The following is a 15000-nucleotide window of genomic DNA, read 5'->3' on the forward strand; positions in this document are numbered from 1 at the left end:
GAGAGAGAGAGAGAGAGAGAAATGTGTGTGTGTGTGTGTGTGTGTGTGTGTGTGTGTGTGTGTGTGTGTGTGTGTGTGTGTGTGTGTGTGTGTGTGTGTGTGTGTGTGTGTGTGTGTGTGTGTGTGTGTGTGTGTGTGTGTGTGTGTTTATAAGACAGAGAGAGAGAGAGAGAGAGAGAGAGAGAGAGAGAGAGAGAGAGAGAGAGAGAGAGAGAGAGAGAGAGAGAGAGAGAGAGAGAGAGAGTGTGTGTGTGTGTGTGTGTGTGTGTGTGTGTGTGTGTGTGTGTGTGTGTGTGTGTGTGTGTGTGTGTGTGTGTGTGTGTGTTTGAGAGAGAGAGAGAGAGAGAGAGAGAGAGAGAGAGAGAGAGAGAGAGAGAGAGAGAGAGAGAGAGAGAGAGAGAGAGAGAGAGAGAGAGTGTGTGTGTGTGTGTGTGTGTGTGTGTGTGTGTGTGTGTGTGTGTGTGTGTGTGTGTGTGTGTGTGTGTGTTTGAGAGAGAGAGAGAGTGTGTGTGTGTGTGTGTGTGTGTGTGTGTGTGTGTGTGTGTGTGTGTGTGTGTGTGTGTGTGTGTGTGTGTTTGAGAGAGAGAGAGAGTGTGTGTGTGTGTGTGTGTGTGTGTGTGTGTGTGTGTGTGTGTGTGTGTGTGTGTGTGTGTGTGTGTGTGTGTTTGAGAGAGAGAGAGAGAGAGAGAGAGTGTGTGTGTGTGTGTGTGTGTGTGTGTGTGTGTGTGTGTGTGTGTGTGTGTGTGTGTGTGTGTGTGTTTGAGAGAGAGAGAGAGAGAGAGAGAGAGAGAGAGAGAGAGAGAGAGAGAGAGAGAGAGAGAGAGAGAGAGAGAGAGAGAGAGAGAGAGAGAGAGAGAGAGAGAGAGAGAGAGAGAGAGAGAGAGAGAGAGAGAGTGTGTGTGTGTGTGTGTGTGTGTGTGTGTGTGTGTGTGTGTGTGTGTGTGTTTGAGAGAGAGAGAGAGAGAGAGAGAGAGAGAGAGAGAGAGAGAGAGAGAGAGAGAGAGAGAGAGAGAGAGAGAGAGAGAGAGAGAGAGAGAGAGAGAGAGAGAGAGAGAGAGAGAGAGAGAGAGAGTGTGTGTGTGTGTGTGTGTGTGTGTGTGTGTGTGTGTGTGTGTGTGTGTGTGTGTGTGTGTGTGTGTGTGTGTGTGTGTGTGTGTGTGTGTGTGTGTGTGTGTTTATAAGACAGAGAGAGAGAGAGAGAAGAGGAAGGAGAAGTTAGTGAGTTTGTGGGAGTTTTGGGGATGAGTTAAGTTAAGGTATCTAAGTGTTAATCAGGGGATGTTAGTTTGTGGTTTGTTGTGAAAATAATGTTTGGGAGGGAGACACCAAAAACAGAGACACAGAGAGACAGAAACAAGCAGGACTATGGAAAGACGCAGTAAATAACCGTCTAACAATCCGCTGCGGCGTTCCCCTGCGTGTTGGTGGTTCGGCATTCAAGGTTTTGCACTCTGTTGGATAAAAACAGTTAGGAAGACAGGACGGTAGGAAATTACCTCCTCTCCTGTGTGTCACCACTAAGTAAACATGCACACACACAAACACAGGAGACTTGCTCGCTATGCATGGTGTCTTGGGGGTGCTGCCATCCTGGGGGGCGTCTCCAGCCAGCTGTTGTAGTAGCGGACAATATTGGTGTGGTTGAGGTTGGCCGGGGCCCTCACCTCCCTCTTCACTCTCTCAGCAGATGACTTGCTGCAGTGGTGGTGGTGGTGGTGCAGTGTTAGTGTGGTTGGTGGTGTTGTACATTATGTACAAACAAACACACATATGTGTTGTCCTAACATAGCTTTATATATTAAGGAAAGAGAATGAATAAGAAAGGAAAGATATGAATGAAGTATATAGGTGAAAGGAAAAAAATAAAGGAATAGAGAGAGAAGGAGAAAGGAAAATATGAATGAAATAGAGAGAGAAGGAGAAAGGAAAAAACATGAATGAAATAGAGATGGAAAAAAAAAACAAGGGGAAAAAAAATGAATGAAGCAAAGAAAATATAAAGTATAAAATACATAAGAAAATTCCCACTATTTGCCATCTTCTTCATAAATCAACACACACACACACACACACACACACACACACACCCTGAAACATCTCTCAATGTCTCTGTTTGTCTTTTTCTCTCTCCATCTCTGTTACTTTATCCCTGTCTCTGTCTGTCTCTCTGTCAGTGTATGCCTCTCTTGGTCTGTCTAACCCTGCCTCTGTCTATCTCTCTCTCTCTGTCAATGTATGCCTCTCTCTCTCTCTCTCTCTCTCTCTCTCTGCATCTCTGTCAGTCTATCCCTCCCTCTCTCTCTCTCTCTCTGTCTGTCTGTCTGTCTGTCTGTCTCACAAATACTCACACATACACACACTCACTTGGTTGGCAGGTTGATCCTCTTCACGGCATACTCATTCTCATCCAACTTGTTCCGCACCTGACACACCACGCCAAGCCCGCACCGCGCCAGACGCTGCACCAGCTCAAAGTCCGTCAGGTGCCTGCAGAAGGGACAGGTGGTGGTGGTGGTGGTAGTGGTGGGGGTGGACTTCTTAAGACTTCTGCCAACACCACTACTTTCAAAAGGCTGTAGTTGAAGTGTCACAGGTTTTTAAGGGTGTTTTTATGGTTATAGTAGGAGAGTTACAAGGTTTCTATGTTATTAACACGAGAAACACTACTTTTAAAAGGCTCTGGTTGAAGTGACACAGGTTTCAAGAGTGTTTTTATGGTTGTAGTGATAGATTAACAAGGTTTCTACATTATTAATAGGAGAAACACTCTTCATAAAATGGCTACCTGGTTTCAAAAGGCTTTAGTTGAACTGACATGGGTTTTAAAGGTGTTTTTATGATTATAGTGACAGATTAACAAGATTTCTATGTTATTAATATGAGAAACAGTCTTGAGAACCCAGCTATTCATATACCAGCATCTCTTATGAGTCTGTGTGTGTGTGTGTGTGTGTGTACCAGCCTTACCAAGTGTGTGTGTGTTTCTAAGTGTACACCAGTGTTTGCGTACAAGTTTACATGTGTACACCAGCCTTAGTAAGTATTTCAGTGTGTTTTTAATTGTATACCAGCATGAATTTTGTGTTTTTTTAAGTGTTTGAGTGTTTATTTAAATTATCTGTTATCCCAGCCCCTCCAGACCCACCTATGGCATACAGCGTCAGTCCAGAGTACAGCCCCAGGTTGGTCTCATTAGCCCCGATGAGGATGAAAGCAGGAATCATCATCATTAGGCCCTGTGGATGGTGAGGGTGGTACAGCAGGCAGTGGTGGGTTAAATAATATTGTTACTGATAAATTCTGTTGTTTTATATTATAATTATTTGGCTACACAGTAAAAATATAGATTTGAAAATATACTTTGTAAACCTCAGTAACTTCCACTACAGCCTGTTAAACTAGAACCATGAAAACTCCCTTGAAAACCCCAGTAACTTCCACTACAGCCTGTTAAACTAGAACCATGAAAACTCCCTTGAAAACCCCAGTAACTTCCACTACAGCCTGTTAAACTAGAACCATGAAAACTCCCTTGAAAACCCCAGTAACTTCCACTACAGCCTGTTAAACTAGAACCATGAAAACACCCTTGAAAACCCCAGTAACTTCCACTACAGCCTGTTAAACTAGAACCATGAAAACTCCCTTGAAAACCCCAGTAACTTCCACTACAGCCTGTTAAACTAGAACCATGAAAACACCCTTGAAAACCCCAGTAACTTCCACTACAGCCTGTTAAACTAGAACCTCCAAAACACCCCAAAACAGACAATTTACCTCAAAACACTTGCAAAAACAGCCCTAAAACACCTCCAAAACACCCCAAAACACTCCCAAACACACAAGCAGAGGAGTGTAGTGAATTAATAAGTGAAAGAAAGCAAGAAAGTGTAAAGGAACAGATGATAATGAAAAAAAAAGTGATTTAAATGAGATTGTCAAGATGTTTTGATTGTTTATAGTAAGGAAAATGATAGAATGGGTTTGTAATGATGACAGAAAGGAAGGAATAAGAGGGAAAAGTAAAGAAATGAGGAAAGGAAAAAGAAAATGATGCTTTATCCACACTGCACCTCTCTTTAACCACATTCAGAGACACAAGGAAATACAAACAAATAACAAAACAAGCAAACAGAAAAAATGGAGCTCTATAGGAATATAAATAAGAAATAAAATAATGCATAAGAAAATAAAAAGCTAAAAAAGTAAACAAACAAAATATTTAACACCACCACAACACCTTTAAACACCCTCAAAATACCCCAAAATACACAAAAACATCCCAAAACACTCCAAAAAAACACCAAAACACCCTCAAAATACCCAAAAACACACCAAAACATCCCAAAACACTCCAAAAACACACCAAAACACCCTTAAAATACCCCAAAACAAGCCAAAAAACTCCAAAAACACATCAAAACACTCCAAAAACACACCAAAACACCCTTAAAATACCCCAAAACAACCCAAAAAACTCCAAAAACACATCAAAACACCCTTAAAATACCCAAAAACACTCCAAAAACACACCAAAACACCCTCAAAATACACCAAAACACCACAAAACACTCCAAAAACACACCAAAACACCCAAAAACACCCCAAAAACATACAAAAACACCCAAAAACACCCCAAAAATACCTGAAAACACCTTCAGAACAATGAAATGGAATAAAACACAAAATAACAATAACAAAAAAACAAAAACAAGAAAACAAGCTGCAATATAGAACAGCAGGAACACAAACAAACACACACACACCCTACAAACAAACAAACAAACAAACAAACAAAAATAAATAAATAGATAACAGGATAAAAAAAGTGAAAAAAATAATCATAAAACCAAACTAGAAATATACAAACCAATACAAAACGCAACATACCCACATACCACCAAACAAGACAGAGTGGAACCTCGCAGGGACGCCGATGATATGCTGGTAACAAGTCACACAGGAGAGCACAGAGGAATACAAGCCGCTGGAGTCGTGCTTGGAGTAACAGTGAAAGAGAGCAGGAGACAGAGGCACCACCACCGTCAAGCCGACCAGGTCCAGGATCACACTGCTGAATGCCACCTTGCTTCTCCGCACGTTCTTCTGTGGGTGTTAGGTTAGGTTAGGTTAGGTTAGGTTAGGTTAAGTTAGGTTAGGTTAAGTTAGGTTAGGTCAGGTTAGGATAGGTTAGGTCAGGTTAGGATAGGTTAGGTCAGGTTAGGATAAGTTAGGTTAGGTTAGGTTAGGTTAGGTTAGGTTAGGTTAGGTCAGGTTAGGTTAGGTTAGGTTAAGTGACGTGATTTTAATCTTTAATTTTATCTCAGTATTTTTTTCTTGTAGTATTTAGTTGGCTTTGAGCAGTGTCCCTCCTATATATATAAAAAATAAAACAAAATAAACAAATAAATAAATAAACTAAAACAATAAAACGTTTACAACTTTGAATCACTTTCCCGACACACTTGTGCATGGAGGCAGTGTTGCATGAGCCTTGACTGACAAATATTGCAGCGCGTTGACAACCACACACTTCACACCTCAGCTTAGCAACACACACCAACACAACACCCTGCTCACTTTCTCCTTGATGTCCGCAGCCTGTACCGCCCCTCCGTCCCTGCCGTCCACCTCACCACCGCTGCTGCCGCCACCGCCATCGCTGCCGCCAACCTGCTTGCCGGATCGGAGGGTTGCCGTTGCTCTGAAAGTTACGTTAGGTTAGGTTAAGTGGGGCCGTGGGAAGAGGATGCAGGTTAGGTTAGGTTAGGCTAGGCTAGGTTAGGTTAGGGTAGGCTTCTTTAGGTTAGGTTAGGTTAGGTTAGGTAAGGCTTGGCTAGGTTAGGCTTGCTTAGATAAGGTTTGGCTAGGTTAGAATTGCTTAGGTTAGGTTAGGTAGAGTTTGGTTAGGCTAGCTTGGGATTATGACACGAGATAGCCAGTCTTGGGGAGGAGGAAGCACCAGACAGAAGTTCGGGTAGGCTTCTTTGGGTTAGGTTAGGTTTGGTTAGGGGCAGCTGAGGAGTGTGAGGCTCCACCACATCAGGTTAAATTTGAGGTAATATTTGAGTCATTTTCTCACTCACCACCAAAATTTTCCCACTGTAAAAACTTTAATATTTTTTTTCTGAAGGCTACAACGAAAGACAAGGCAACACACACACACACACACACACACACACACACACACACACTGCATAAGCATCTGTACAACGAAAGACAAGGCAACACACACACACACACACACACACACACACACTGCATAAGCATCTGTACAACGAAAGACAAGGCAACACACACACACACACACACACACACACACTGCATAAGCATCTGTACAACGAAAGACAAGGCAACACACACACACACACACACACACACACACTGCATAAGCATCTGTACAACGAAAGACAAGGCAACACACACACACACACACACACACACACACACACACACACACACACACACACACACTGCATAAGCATCTGTACAACGAAAGACAAGGCAACACACACACACACACACACACACACACACACACACACACACACACACACACACACACACCAGAAACACCTAGAAACACATTTTTCCTCCCCAAAAACACCCATAAACAATTTTCCTCCCCAAAAACATCTAGCAACACAATTTTCCTCCCCAAAAACACCCAGAAACAATTTTACTCTCCTAAAACACCTAGAAAGACAATTTTCCTCCCCTAAAAACAACCCAGAAACACAATTTTCCTCCCCAAAAACACCCAGAAACACAATTTTCCTTCCCAAAAACATCTAGGAACACAATTTTCCTCCCAAAAAACACCTAGAAGCACAATCTTCCTCCCCAAAAACACCTAGAAATGCAATTTTCCTCCCCAAAAACACCCAGAAACACAATTTTACTCCCCAAAAACACCTAGAAGCACAATTTTCCTCCCCAAAGAACACCTTCAAACAATTTTCCTCCCCAAAAACACCTAGAAGCACAATTTTCCTCCCCAAAAACACCTAGCAACACAAATTTTCCTCCCCAAAAACACCTAGCAACACAAATTTTCCTGCCCAATAACACCTAGCAGCACTATTTTTCTCCTTTTAATACTCAAAAAACACAAATTCGGCCCAGAACAGCTATTTCTATTAACAGTACTCAAAGAAAACACTGATTACCGGTCAGAAATAGCTCAAAAACATTAATTTCTACGCAAAAAAACACTGAAAAAAACACGTGATTTCCTTTCAAAACACCCAAAAAAACATACATTTCTACCCAAACACACTGAAAAACATGCGACTTTCTTTCAACACATCAAAAAACACACATTTCTAGCCAAAAAACATTTAAATAACACTTAATTTCCTTTCAAAACACCCCAGAAGAGACACACACCTACCCAAGGACAGCGAAAAAAACAACAATTTCTACCCAAACAAACTTGAAAAACACCAAAATCTAAAAAAAAACACAAAAAAATAAAAATATATATAAAAAAACATCCCCTGCCTTTTTAAAACGCCACAGAAACGAAGAATTCACTCCTCTTTCTATTCTTCTCTATGCATGAAAACAGCTGGAAAATATAGGAAATAACACTAAATACTGATGGAAGGGCACTGGCAGGTGGGAAGGTCCAGGGTCTCGGTCCCCGGATGAAGGCGGCTGATGACGTCACGTCCGCCATATTTACGTTACGCAAATGATTTTGAAAATGACCCCTCGCAAAAATGGAGCTAGGCCGGAATGCTTTACATATTATGAAAGGGCATAATTTTAAATTAATTCTGGAGATATAAAAATATTCCAAGCTTCAGTAATAATAAAGCTATATTTAAATAACTATATGAAAAAGTGTTCGAACAAACACGATAAAAAAAAACACTCCAAAGTCCACAAATCTCATTTCTCACGAACACAATACACTTTAAAAAATCGAAACTATTTTTACAAACAATCAGAAGTTAACCGGAAGCTGAAATAAATAAATAAATAATTTATAAATGTCGACTTTTTGAGTTTTCAACGGGTCTAAAACCCCTCTAAAAGTCCACGTATTTCACTCAAAAGCATCATAACATATTTAAAAAACAATAAACGATTTTTTGAGCCCATAAAATCTTGCCTAGCGGCTGAAATAAAAAATCATGTTTGGCGGTATGAAAAATTTAACGGCAAACAGCAACACTTATTTACGCTGAAACAACCTCATAATCGACATGTTTCCCTTAACACTCGCACGCAAAACACTCAAAACACCACCAAATATTTTTACAAACCATAAAATCTTAGTTAAAAAGCCTAAATATATAAGTTAAGAAAATAGAAAGAATATTGGAACCTGGGGTAGACTCTGGCAATCCATCATGGCGGCCGCGGGAGGGCTGGGAGGGGGCTCAGATAAAAACAAGGTTGGCTATCTCTCTTTCCTTATTATTTGTGGTTGTTATGAAGGTTATTTCTCTGTTTTCTGGATTAATTTCAGCTGTGTGTATGCGTGTGTGTGTATATATATGTGTGTGTGTGTGTGTGTGTGTGTGTGTGTGTGTGTGTGTGTGTGTGTGTATATCTATGTGTGTGTGTGTGTGTGTGTGTGTGTGTCCGCCTCTATTCCATGATAAATAGCATTATATTCTCTCTTCTCTTCTCCCCTTTTGCTATTAAGTATCAAGTATTTTCCAGGTATTTCCAGTGTTTTCCAGGTAGTGTCGTAGGTTGAAGCCAGACCTCTGCTACCTGTCACTACTAAACTCACCTTAATTGACCTCCTGTGCCTCTGTGGTCCCGTTCCCTGGTGTTTAAATGAAAAGAGGACACACACACACAACCGCACTGCACGGTGTTTCCCAGGTACACTGAGGAAGACAATAAAAAATAAATAAATCTGCTGTCTCTCAATATTTATCGTAATTTACAGTGTTTTGTTGTGTGAGGAGCAGACTACTGGGGTGATTTGTGCACAGGTAAGTGGCAGTAGGTGGATGAGTGTGTGTAACGAGTGTATTAATGTGTGTGAGGGAAATAAAGGGGTGTGAGGTATGACGGGCCAGCCTGCCGCAGCTCACCCCTGGCCTGTTAAACCTTCCGTCAGACTTAAACTAGGCAGTGGCGGTTAGGTCTGACCAGCGGACATGAAAGCATAGTCATGTGGCTCCATTCACTGCCACGGGTGACTTATGGTGACGAGAAATAAAGTAAATAATGGCTAATATATACGGACGTCCGGATCATCAGTCTGCTTATATTTTTTAAAAAGTTGAATTTTGGCGGGTTTTCATTTCACGGAAGAGTTCATTTGTTAATATTTCGTCATGCGGGTTACGTTGAAACTAAATATTACGAGTATGACTAAATAAAAAGCCGAAATAATGTAAAAAAAAAAATAATAAAAAATTAATGAAGGTACCGTGGATTGGCAACACTTACAATGTAAACAAACAGCTGATCACGGGTCCGGAGCGAGGCAAGGAGATAAAAATAATGATAAACGAAGGAAATAGAGCAAATAGAAGGACGACAGCAGGCAGAGAGGGGCAGGAGAAGTAGCAGAATCAGGGAAAGGCGTATTGGTGCCAGTAAATAAGGTGAGAGCTGTAATAAGGCTGGTAAATAAGACAGTTGTTTTGTTTGTAGATAATTGTGAGAAAATATTTGTTTTGTATATTAGGTAAGTGTGTGTGCGTGTATATATGTGTGTGTGTGTGTGAGTGAGAGAGAGGTTGGCATTCAGTCAGTCAGTCAGTCAGGGGTAATTGTCTAGAGTCCTTACCGGGCCTTATTACTGGTCTATTCACTTCAATTCTTTTACACATACCTTCACATGCACCTAAAACATCATTTTAAAGTGTGGGACAAATGCCCCCTTCCCTCTAGTCGGTTAGGTTAGGTTAGGGTAATTGTCTAGAGTCCTTACCGGGCCTTATTACTGGTCTATTCACTTCAATTCTTTTACACATACCTTCACATGCACCTAAAACCTAACCTAACCGACTAGAGGGAAGGGGGCATTTGTCCCCCACTTTAAAATGATGTTTTAGGTGCATGTGAAGGTATGTGTAAAAGAATTGAAGTGAATAGACCAGTAATAAGGCCCGGTAAGGACTCTAGACAATTACCGTGCGCACTAAACCAAGCTGAAATAGTCAATTAATTAGCCAGTCAATCAGGCAGGCGGTCATTTAGATATTTAAAACATCTAACCACAAAAAAAACAGTAAAAAAACACTGGTAAATTTATAGTTTAAGCCAATGTTTCCAATCTGTACCCACGGCCCACGGCGTTATTATTATTAATTTCCGACAAGTAGTGTAATCGTTAGAAATGATGTGAATAGTGAGAACAAAATGAGGTAGGTTATTACCACGTAGTGTGTAATGGCTTAAACTATAATAAAACCTAAATTTTTATAGGCCTGGCATTTCAGTGGGATTTCTGTTTTTATTGGATTTTTGTTGCCCTTGGCTCGTGTCACTCCTTCAGAAAAAGGAGAAAAGGTATTTGTCTCTCCTCTTGCACTTTTCCCTCTTCAGGTGTCTCATATTTGGGAAGAATTGTGACATACTGGATACGTTTATCTTCAACACACACACACACACACACACACACACACAGATAAGATACTTTTAAATGTATAAATCTTGCCTCACCTTTTATGAACACAGTTAAGTTCCTTTGAAATAATTAGTGGGTGTTTGTCAGTGTTGATGAAGAGTTATGCCATGACCTGCTCTCTTAAGCATTACCAGTGACCTGTTTTGTTATGAGTCATGTTAGCAGATGAACCTGGCCTGACCTAACTAACCTACCACTGCAGGGACAAGCAACACCAAATGTTACCCTCACTTTAATTAATACTTCATATCACCTATAGTAATGGACACACACACACACACACACACACACACACACACACACACACACACACACAAATTCATTAAAGTATCATGTCTTGCTTCTTTATCTCCTTTCTCCTTTTTTAAAATTGATTAATTAATTAATTTATGTATCTATCTAGTTATTTATCTATTTATTCATATACTACTACTACTACTACTACTACTATTTGTAGTAGGAGAGGTAAGGCTCTACTGTAGTCAGAGGAAACCTTGTAGCAAATTGTTATCCATTGTATACTGACAAAGAACTTCTCTCCTTAACAGGTGGACTTGGAATCTCTCAGGGGAAACTACATGTAGTAATTGAATTAAAATGGCTAGAACCAGAGGATGGGGTTGTGCGTCCCCGGGAGTTCAGAGGGTGCCGGCGCTTCAACTGATGGTGTGGACCCATGAGACAGAGGCTCCACCAGGTGTGTGTGTGTGTGTGTGTGTGTGTGTGTGTGTGTGTGTGTGTGTGTGTGTGTGTGTGTGTGTGTGTGTGTGTGTGTCTCTCTCTCTCTCTCTCTCTCTCTCTCTCTCTCTCTCTCTCTCTCTCTCTCTCTCTCTCTCTCTCTCTCTTTCTCTCTCTCTCTCTCTCCAGTGAAATAGTTATCCAAACAGCCTATTAAACAGAAAGAGAGAGAGAGAGAGATTTATTTTGGTTCCCTTCCTTAGAGTGAAGTGCTGCCCTTCATGTGGAAATGTTGATTAGAAAAAAGACCTGCCCTGGGTCCATCATTTTTGTGAGTGACTTTTACCAGAGACAAGAGTGTGACAAAATAGTTATCCATCTGGTAATGAACACTATAACTACTATTTTTATCACATCTTTCCTGATTCCCAGACCAACATGAAGCATTTATTTTCTTTCCTAGCCATGTCTATACAGTATACTGGCTAGAAATTGCACATTCTGCTACTGTAATTCTTTCCTTTCATGAATGTGCTTATAAATGTTTCCAGCTGTAATGTTATAGTAAATGGTTAAATTCTGGACAAAGTTGTGAATCAAATGCATCCATCAAGCGACTGGAGTGTAGATGTGCGCGTTTCTCCGCAGGTGGTAACACAAGCAGCGGGTGGAAGAGACCTTGGGAGACTTCCGTAACTCAGAAGCAAGAAGCAAACCTCACTGGAGCCTTGTGACTGACTGGTGGTTTTGACTGCAGGCACCAACATTCAGGTCAATACTTTTGTTGGTACAGCTGAGAATTCTCTATCCAAAATTCAAAAATCCGAAAGTTTTTAATTGTGTCGTGTCACTTCACAAATAGAGAACGCCACAAAAGTGGTGAGAAGGTTTGCACCCTCCACCCCTCATGAAAAAAAAAAGTTTGCCAAAAAAAAAAATCCTGAATCTGTGCCCACAAATCAGGGGGCTTGTTCCTCCCTCTCCTCCACCCTCTGACTACTTCATGCTACTTATTAAAACTCTTCACAATGATGTTCTCCATGCCCTTGCTGGCCCAAATCCTTGAAAGGTTTATGGACCTGATGGGGTCCCTCCTATTGTTCTCCAGAACTGTGCCTCCGTGCTTGCACCTTGCCTAGTCAAACTCTTTCAGCTGTCTGTCTGTCAACATCTACCTTTCCTTCTTTGCTGGAAGTTTGCCTACATTCAGCCTATTCCTAAAAAGGGTGACTGACTGTTCTAATCCCTCAGAATACCATCCTGTTGATTTAATTTCCTGCCTATCTAAAGTTTTTGAATCTCTCCTCAGCAGGAAGATTGTTAAATATCTATCACTCCATAACCTTTTATCTGATTGCTAGTATGGGTTCTGTCAAGGCCGCTCTACTGGTGATCTTCTTACTTTCCTTAGTGAGTCTTGGTCATCCTCCTTCAGAGACTCTGTTGCCTTAGACATATCAAAAGCTTTTGATATAGTATGGCACAAATCTGATTTCCAAACTAGCCATCTATGGGTTCTTTCCTTCTCTCTGTAACTTCATCTCAAATTTCCTTTGTGACTGTTCTTTTGCTGCTGCGGTAGATGGTCACTGTCTTCTGAACCTGTTGACAGTGGTGTTGCTCAGGTTTCTCTCCTGTCACCCACTCTCTTCCTATTATTCTTCAGTGATCTTCTAAACCAAACTTCTTGTCCTATTCACTCCTATGCTGATGATACCAATCTTCATTTTTCCACATCTTTTCATAGACGTGCAACCCTTCAGGAAGTAAACATTTCATGCAGGGAAGCCACAGGATGCCTGACTTCTGATCTTTCTAAAATTTCTGATTGGAGCAGAGCAAACTTGGTATTGTTCAATGCCTCAAAAACTCAATTCCTTCATCTATCAACTCGACACAACCTTCCAGACAACTATCCCCTCTTCTTCAATGACGCTCAACTGTCCCCCTCTTCTACACTGAACATCCTCGGTCTGTCCTTTACTTATAATCTGAACTGGAAACTTCACCTCTCATCTCTAGCTAAAACATCTTCTATGAAGTTAGGTGTTCTGAGACATCTCCGCCAGTTTTTCTCACCCCCCCAGCTGCTAACTCTGTACAAGGGCCTTATCCGTCCATGTATGGTGTATGCTTCACATGTCTGGGGGGGTTCCACTCATACTGCTCTGCCACACAGGGTGGAATCAACAGCTTTTCGTCTCATCAACTCTCCTCTAACTGACTGTCTTCAGCCTTCTCTCTCTCTCTCTCTCTCTCTCTCTCTCTCTCTCTCTCTCTCTCTCTCTCTCTCTCTCTCTCTCTCTCTCTCTCATACACACACACACACACACACACACTTTTATATAAAATTTGAGCATTTAATAAACAATCAATCAGTCAATCACACACAGACACACACACACACACACACACACACGTACACACAAATATTTTGAAAAATTAACGAAAATACAACAAATTATTATTGTTATTATTGTTATTTTTTGGGTAAACTTTAAATATTGGGTAAACGGTACCTCAACACGTCTGTGGTGCAAAATCCGGGCAGAGTAGAGCGATGCGACTTCCCCCCTGTAGACCTTTAGGGTAGAATGAAGCTATATGGAGGGTTACTGTGTCTCCCTGCTCCTTTCTGTCCCTAATCTGCCACTATCCCCTACAGGTGGCCATCAGGGACGTGAGAGGCCTCCAGCAGTATGCCTGGAGATACTTGTGTGTGGATGAGGGATGCAGACTCAAGAACCACAAGTGTAGGCTGACCAAGTGAGTGTGGGAAAGTGTGAGGGGGTGTGAGAGAGACAGAGAGAGAGAGAGAGAGAGAGAGAGAGAGAGAGAGAGAGAGAGAGACTGTGTTGTTAATCTGTCACTAGAACTTTAAAAACTCTTGAAAACCCTTACAGCTTCAGCTTTTGGGATGTGGAGATCTGGTTAATCTATCACTAGAACCTTAAAAAAACACACTTGAAAACCCTTACAACTTCGACTAGAGCCTTTGGAAAGTAGAAATGTTAATCTGTCACTAGAACCTTGAAAACACTCTTGAAAAACCTTGCAACTTCAACTAGTGTCTTTGGAATGTAGAAATGTGGTCAATCTGTCACTAGAACCTTAAAAACACTGCAATAAAACCCTTATAACTTCAACTAGAGCCTTTTAAAAGAGTGTTTCTCCTGTTAATAATGTAGTAATTTTGTTAATCTGTCTCTAGAACCTTAAAAACAACCTTGAAAATCCTTAAAAGAGTGTTTCTCCTGTTAGTAATGCAAAAATGTTGTTAATGTGTCGCTAGAACCATAAAAACACCCTTTAAAACCACAGTAACTTCTATTGCAGCCTTTTAAATACAGGTAGCAGGGTTCTCAGGGGTGTTTCTCCAGTTAGTAATGCAGAAATATTGTTAATCTGTCACTAGAACTATAAAAACACCCTTGAAATGCCTTACAACTTCAACTAGAGCCTTTTAAGGATAGTTTGTGTAATTTTTGGGATGTTTTTGGGTGTTTTTGAGGTATTTTTGTGGTATTTTGGATGTTTTTTGGGGTGTGTTAGGGTGTTTTGGTGTGTATAATTTTGTTTTTTGGGTTTTTAGGGATATTTAAGGTGGGTTTGATAAGTTTTGGGGCATTTTGGAGTGTTTTGGTGGGTGAAAATGTGTTTTTGGTGTGTGTCAGAGGTATTTTGGATGTTGGGGTGTTTTGGGTGTGTAGAGGTGT

General features: G+C 41.0%; 2 long non-coding RNA genes across 10 annotated transcripts in view; one reads left to right on the forward strand and one right to left on the reverse strand.

The window, feature by feature from the left end:
* The window catches only part of LOC135107758 (uncharacterized), a 14784-nt gene extending 7023 nt beyond the window's left edge, over positions 1 to 7761 (reverse strand). For 2 of the 7 annotated variants that reach the window (XR_010272022.1, XR_010271997.1), the window contains exons 1-6: positions 7504 to 7757; positions 5581 to 5704; positions 4891 to 5106; positions 3146 to 3236; positions 2365 to 2487; positions 1497 to 1695 (exon numbers count right to left, since the gene is read on the reverse strand). This is a non-coding gene — a long non-coding RNA (uncharacterized LOC135107758). Of the gene's footprint in view, positions 1 to 1496; positions 1696 to 2364; positions 2488 to 3145; positions 3237 to 4890; positions 5107 to 5580; positions 5705 to 7503 lie in introns of all 7 variants that reach the window. The other 5 variants (XR_010272015.1, XR_010272024.1, XR_010272048.1 and 2 more) reach the window with 5 other exon arrangements.
* Positions 7762 to 8457: 696 nt separating this feature from the next.
* LOC135107941 (uncharacterized) overlaps positions 8458 to 15000 on the forward strand; it is a 7648-nt gene continuing 1105 nt past the window's right edge. The window contains exons 1-4 of one of the 3 annotated variants that reach the window (XR_010272079.1): positions 8458 to 8957; positions 11155 to 11303; positions 11933 to 12055; positions 13950 to 14050. This is a non-coding gene — a long non-coding RNA (uncharacterized LOC135107941). Of the gene's footprint in view, positions 8958 to 9434; positions 9579 to 11154; positions 11304 to 11932; positions 12056 to 13949; positions 14051 to 15000 lie in introns of those variants that run through there. The other 2 variants (XR_010272085.1, XR_010272069.1) reach the window with 2 other exon arrangements.

This window comes from Scylla paramamosain, chromosome 1 (assembly GCF_035594125.1).
Source record: "Scylla paramamosain isolate STU-SP2022 chromosome 1, ASM3559412v1, whole genome shotgun sequence".
In the NCBI taxonomy this organism is placed as follows: domain Eukaryota; kingdom Metazoa; phylum Arthropoda; class Malacostraca; order Decapoda; family Portunidae; genus Scylla; species Scylla paramamosain.